General features: G+C 41.4%; 1 non-coding gene across 1 annotated transcript; it reads right to left on the bottom strand.

The window, feature by feature from the left end:
• Positions 1-5972: 5972 nt before the first annotated feature.
• On the bottom strand, positions 5973-6045 carry Trnak-cuu (transfer RNA lysine (anticodon CUU)). Its single transcript has one exon. It is a non-coding gene; the product is annotated as a tRNA-Lys (tRNA).
• Between the last annotated feature and the right edge of the window lie 455 nt (positions 6046-6500).

Raw genomic sequence — 6500 nt, 5'->3', positions numbered from 1 at the left:
TTACCGCAATGTCCACACCGTAGGTGGCCTAGGTCACCCAGACCTTCACAGACAAACATAGTGTATAGGAGCTTCAGCACAGCAGAGCAGCAGACAGACCCTTTAAAAATAGCACAGAGGAAAAAAAAAATAATCCTAGAGCATATGAATGAGCCTAAGCCTCTTTTGTACCATGGCAGAAAACATGTAGAAGAGGAAGCCAGAGGAGAAATAGGAGGAAGAGAGGAAACTAAGAGAGCTAGCAGGCTATGGTCAGTCATTCCTTTGAAGGGAGAGAAATACAGACCGCATCAAATTAAGCTAAGCTTTAATTCTTTAAAGGTTTCACCCTTATAAATAAAATATGGCCATGTGTCTGTCCTCCAAAGTGGCCATTTGTGCTTGGTCCTCCCCTTGGCTACAGACAGACAAGGGCGGAGGTAAAGAGGAAGTGGAAAAGAGGGCAATCTAGGGACACAAAGAATCCTTAGTTTCCCTGAAAGGCCATCGTGTTGATTGGTGATGTTCTCTTGAAAAACTTAATAGAGAGGGCAGCCATTAACATCAGAAGAAAAGTCCTAGTCTCCGTTTTCAGTATGGCAGAGCATTAAGGTTGCCAGCAGGGGATTCCCACTAGTGGGGTAGGCAGGGTACAGTTGAATTAAGAAAATTAGAATACCAGAGTTTCACAGAAAGGCACCTCCACTCTGCATGGGGCTGCTTATGGCTCTGGAATGTCTTCTCTTCTGTATTCTTTTGTATTCAAATACTTGCTTGCTGGGGCACAAGCTGAAGGTGCTGTTCAGTGGTGACATGTTCTCTCATTTCTCTCTGTCTATGATGGCTAGTGGTGGCATCCTCATTTCTCCATCATCATCATTCAATAGCTTCTCCCCCACCCCCATTCTTTGTGAGGATGATTTATACATGGGATAGGGGTATAATTTGTTAATGACTTTTAAAAGAGCCAAAACACTATTAATAATTACAGTGAGATGATAGGACTGTGTCGGCCACAGAAAATAGTCAAATTCTATAGAAATAAGCATAGTGGACCACTCAGAGAGAATAGGATTCAGAGACATATCCATTGGCTTATTTATTGGCATTGCAGAAATTCTTGGGGGAAACTGAGAAACTTGATTGACAGGGTCTTTTTTAGGGCACTCGAGGCTTGAGATTGCCTGGTAATTTTCAATATCCATATGCAGTCTTCATGCTTCCTGGCAGTGGGTTCTATATATAGTAGCTTCTGTTCATTAAACTTCTTAATTCAAGTCTGTGCTAGAGTAATTGGGAAGAGCGGTCTACGGGGTAAGATGAGTACTATTTGCATTAATGTAGTCACTATTCCCCAGTGTACCATTTAGCAAATAAAGTGTGAACTTTATAAAAAAAATTGAATAGGTCTTTTATCACAGCTGCAGGCTGCTAGGAAGACACCAATTAAAAAAATGCTTAATTTTTTTTTTATATTGTTACTCTGACTCAGCCATTCTAACTATACATTTCCCTCCACTTTTAAAGAGATAAGGAGAGAATGAATTATAAGGACTATTTTTGTTTGTTTGTTTTTCGAGACAGGGTTTCTCTGTGTACTTTTGATGCCTGTCCTGGATCTTGCTCTATAGATCAGGTTGGCCTTGAACTCACAGAGATCCGCCTGGCTCTGCCTCCCGAGTGCTGGGATTAAAGGCATGTGCCACCACTGCCTGGCCCAGGAGCATTTTTAAATGTCATCTTCCAATTGGCTTATTTATGTGTAACACAAGAAACTTCATATAGGAATTTTAGGAGGAGAAAATGACCCTGGCTCATGTCCTGTCAAATTACACTGGAAGGAAAATCAAATGCTATGATCATCACACAGGATTTGGAGGTAGGAGGACCATTTAGATGATAGCATTCTGTATGGCCTTAATTAGTCTATCTGACTATGCATAATCAACTGAGGCTTTGAGAAAGTTCTTGCTTCTTATGGTCAGCATACCTTTTTTCTGCTTCCCTGTTGCTGAAGCTGGTCTTCTAGGTCATTTTTAGCATCTTGTATTGCCAATGACTATCAGTAAGATCTGTGCTCCTGTCTCTAAAAGATGCAGTAATTCCCAACACTTATAATATGACTTTATCCACTTGGACAGAATGAAACAATTTTGTGCAAAGAGGGAATCATTCTGAGACCTAAACCCTAAGGCAGAATCATTCACAAACACAAGCACACTTCTTCTAAAGCCTCAGATCAGGACAAAAATAATGTACATGTTTTACTATTCCTCTTATACCCAAACTGACACCAAGCAAGTCATCAGTTTGGAATGATACCCACCATCAGGGTGACCTTCATTCCAGTTCAGCTTTGATGAGATCACACCAGGAGTTAGTGTCAGTTTCCATAGGTTAGTAAGTCTGTCCCCAAGACTGACTCTCTCACTTCAATACCAGTCACAAATCCTAGAATATTTTTTATCAGTGCTTTAAATGTTCCCCAATGTCCTCTTCAGATTTGATTCATTTGCTTTGAGTGGCTTGCAGAACTTGGAAAGCATTTGATTCTTTTTTAAAATTAGGATTGGGTTACATCTAATTGAGCTGCTAGCCAAAGAGGCCCCACAGGAATCCCTAAACAACCTAGGCTCTTGCCAAGACTCCAGGTTGCTCTCTACAAATTGACAGCAAGGCCCCATTGCTGAAGACAACACCTACAGAACTCAATGAACACATCTCCATTCATGGAGATGTTGAGCTGGTGCCTACATAGAGCCTTCATCCCTCTATTCCGGCATCTTTGACACATGTAAATACTTTGTACACTATCAAAAGAGAAATGCAAAAACCAAGCTAGCCACAAACGCTTTATCTACAATGGTGTACTACCTGCAAGGTATGCTAGGACAATGGTTGCACACAGTTTGTGAGAGTAACTAACCAATAACTGATTTGACTTAAACCCACTCCGTGAGATGGAACTCATACTCAACACAGGAACCCAAGACTAGATAGCCCAGAGACCTAAGGTGAAAACCAAATAATACTGGTCTAAAAACAGAAAGAAAAAAATGTAGTGATAAAATGACTACTAATGATATCCTGCTATACTCATAAATCAGTGCCTGCTTCAGACTTCATCAGAGGAGCTTCGTCCTGCAGCAGATGGGAGCAAATACACAGACCACATCCAGACATTATGCAGAGAGGGAGAGACTTTGGAACACCCAGCTCTAAATAGAATATCTCCATCAAGTCTCTTTGCTCAGAGCTCAGGGAACCCATACAAAAGGAAGTGGAAAGAGTGTGAAAACCAGAAAGGATGGAGGACATGAAGGAAACAAAACCCTCTAAATCAATTTAGCAAAGCTTAAATGAATTTAATAAGTCTGAAGAAGGATGCACAGGGCCTGCATGGGTCTGCTCCAGGTTCTCTGCATATACATTATGGCTTCCAGTTTAGTGATTTTATGGGATTCATGAGTGGGTAAATGAGTGGGTCTCTGATTCTTGTGCCTTTGCGTGGGTCTCTTTTCCTTCTACTGGTTTGTCTTGTCCAACTTAGATGTGATAGTTTTTGTTTATCTTATTACATTTATTATGTTATATTTTAAAAATGAGTGCGGGAATGGATGGATGAATGAATGAAAACCTAGCTACTAGGGTAAAGCAAACCAACTGAACTGTTATTTACACCTGTTTGGAAAATCAGTTTTCTCCAATAGATTGATACTGGGTTTTCAACCACTCCAGGACAGGCCTCATGTTCAGGAGTAGTTAACCAATAAATAATGGATTCCACAGTTCTTTGTGTGCTTTTATTTGATTACAGTTGGTGGATTTTGGGGGTGGTGGTGGTGTTCTATTTTGTTTTCTTGGTTTTAAGGGGTTTTGTTGTATTGGGTTTTTGCTTGTTTTTTTTAAACCAACTTAAAGATGGGTAGGTAGGTAGGTAGAGAGAGTATCTAGAAGGACTTGGAGGAGGGGAAGAATATGCTCAAAGTACATTTAAAGTTAAATTTGTTTTAAATAATAAAATTTCATAAGAAAAGATGATTAAAATATTTTAATGGCTTGTAAATCACAATCCAAAATATTAATGCATTTAAAGTGATTTCAAATAATTTGTGTATACTCATACATACAAACACACATATACTCACACACACACACACACACACACACACACACACACACGTACACACACACACAAGCAAACAAATTGAAGTTATGCCACTTGAGAGGATAATGCTTTCCCCAAGACACATAGACTAATAAAAAAAACCCGTACTAGCCACTTTGGAAGTCAGTGTGGCAGTTTCTCAGAAAACTGGTAATCAATCTACCACAAGACCCAGCTATACCACTCTTGGGCATATACCCACAGGATTCTCAATCATACCACAAGAACATTTTCTCAATTATATTCATAGCAGCTTTATTTGTAGTAGCCAGAACCTGGAACAAAACTAGATGTCCTTCAACTGAGGAATGGATAAAAAAATGTGGTACATTTACAGAATGGAGTATTACTTAGCTGTTAAAAGCAAGAACACCAGAAAATTTGCAAAGGATGGAACTAGAAAAAATTATCCTGAGTGAGGTAACCCAGACTAAGAAAGATAAGCATGGTATGCACCACTCATAGGTCGATATTAGCTATAAAACAAAGGATAACTATGCTACAAGACCCACAGAGACAAGGTAAGAAGGAGCATTAATGCGGAGATGCCCGGAGCTCCCTGAGAAGGAGAAATAAAAAAGATTTTATGAGTGGACTGAGGACCGGTGCAGATGGGAACATGAGTGATCAGGTGGCAGAGGAGGGGAAGAATACTGAAAGAGACTACTGGAAATGGCGAGTATTTCAGAGTCAAGTGAAAATCTGGCTCAAGGGAGTCTCCCATGAATCTACAAGGATGACTCCAACAAAGACTCCTAGCAATAGTGGATACTTAGCCTGAATTGGCCATCTCCTGTAACCAGATTGGTGCCTAGCCCAATTGTCATCAGAGAGGCTTCATCTAACAACTGATGGAAACAGATGCAGACCCCACAGCCAAACATTAGGCAAGGTTTGGAGAATCCTGCAGAAGAGGGAGAGAAAGGATTATAGAAGCCAGAGGGGTCAAGAACACCACCAGAAAACTGACAGAATCAACTAACCAGGGCTCACAGAGACTGAACCAACAACCAGGGAGCCTGAATGGGACTGACCTAGGCACTCTACATATCTGTTACAGTTGTGTAGCTTGGTCCTCTTATCACACTCCTAAGAGTGTGAACAGGGGCTGTCTCTGACTCTTTTACTGGCTTTTGGGACCCTACTCATACTGAGTCTCCTTGCCCATCCTTTATACACCGGGAGGTGCTTAGTCTTACTGAAATTTGATATGCTATGTTTTGTTGATACTCATAGGAGACCTGCCCTTTCCTAAACAGAAATGGAGGAGGAATGAATTGCGAGTAGGAAAAGAGAGGGTGGCTGGGGGTGGGGACTAGGAGGAAATGAGGGAGGGGACACTTCGGTCAGGATTTAAAATAAATAAATTAATTAATACATTAAAACAAACAAAACAAAACAAAAATAAAAGGCACCAGTACCTGGCATGAGAAATCTCCGTTGGTCAGGGGAATCCAGGAGATTCTCAAAACAATATAGTATATTGAAGTTGTCCTTGATTGACTCCCTGAATATGAAGGTAAGTCCATACTTCTGAGGATGTCAGGTACTTTGGAAACAGGACTTAGAGGAATTGAGGTGAGTGTGAACTGGAAGCCTTGTCCATGATGTCTAGCTCTCATAGTACCAGAAGCTGATATAGAAGCTATCAATGATGGGAAGCTGGTGGAGGTAGACAGAGGAGAGCTCCAGAGAACACCGCTGGACTGTGATACACCTTCCCCAGACCCCGCGACCTACCTATCCTTTAATTTGTAAGTTACGCCATTAAATAAATCTCCTTTTAACTACGTGGAGTGGCCTAAATAATTTCACCAATATCTGGCGCCCAACGTGGGGCACGAACCCACGACCCTGGGATTAAGAGTCCCATGCTCTACCGACTGAGCTAGCCGGGCTAAAACGGACCTAAAAACAGCTTCCTAATTGTCTCTCTCAAATAAGCGGCAGCTGCCGGTTTGAGCTACTGGCGGGTTCCTAGCGTGCGCTCTCGACCTGCAGTATGATGGGAATGAGGCCTCTGCAAGTAGCACATTAAACTGTGTGGTGAATTTAGCCTTTGCTAGTACAAAACAAAAAAAGAGGTTTCTGGGCTACACGCTACTTTGGTAAAAGTGTAGACCCACTATTTCTGAGAGTTACGGCTCCCAGAGCTGGCGGAAAGCGGACCGCCGCCATGTTGGGAAGCTGAAATGGGCGGAGCCAGCAGCCACTGCGCCGTTTCAGGCTTAGAAGGCTGCAGTTTAAAGCAATAGGCTCAAGCTAATATAAAAAAAATAAGCCACATAAAGATGGCTACCACACAGAGAATCTGGATTATGTTCTCTTTGATATTCGTAACTGCAGAAAAACA

Source organism: Peromyscus eremicus, chromosome 13 (genome assembly GCF_949786415.1).
Source record: "Peromyscus eremicus chromosome 13, PerEre_H2_v1, whole genome shotgun sequence".
In the NCBI taxonomy this organism is placed as follows: domain Eukaryota; kingdom Metazoa; phylum Chordata; class Mammalia; order Rodentia; family Cricetidae; genus Peromyscus; species Peromyscus eremicus.
Note: the sequence above shows the minus strand (reverse complement) of the source record. Positions and strands in the feature narration are given on the sequence as shown.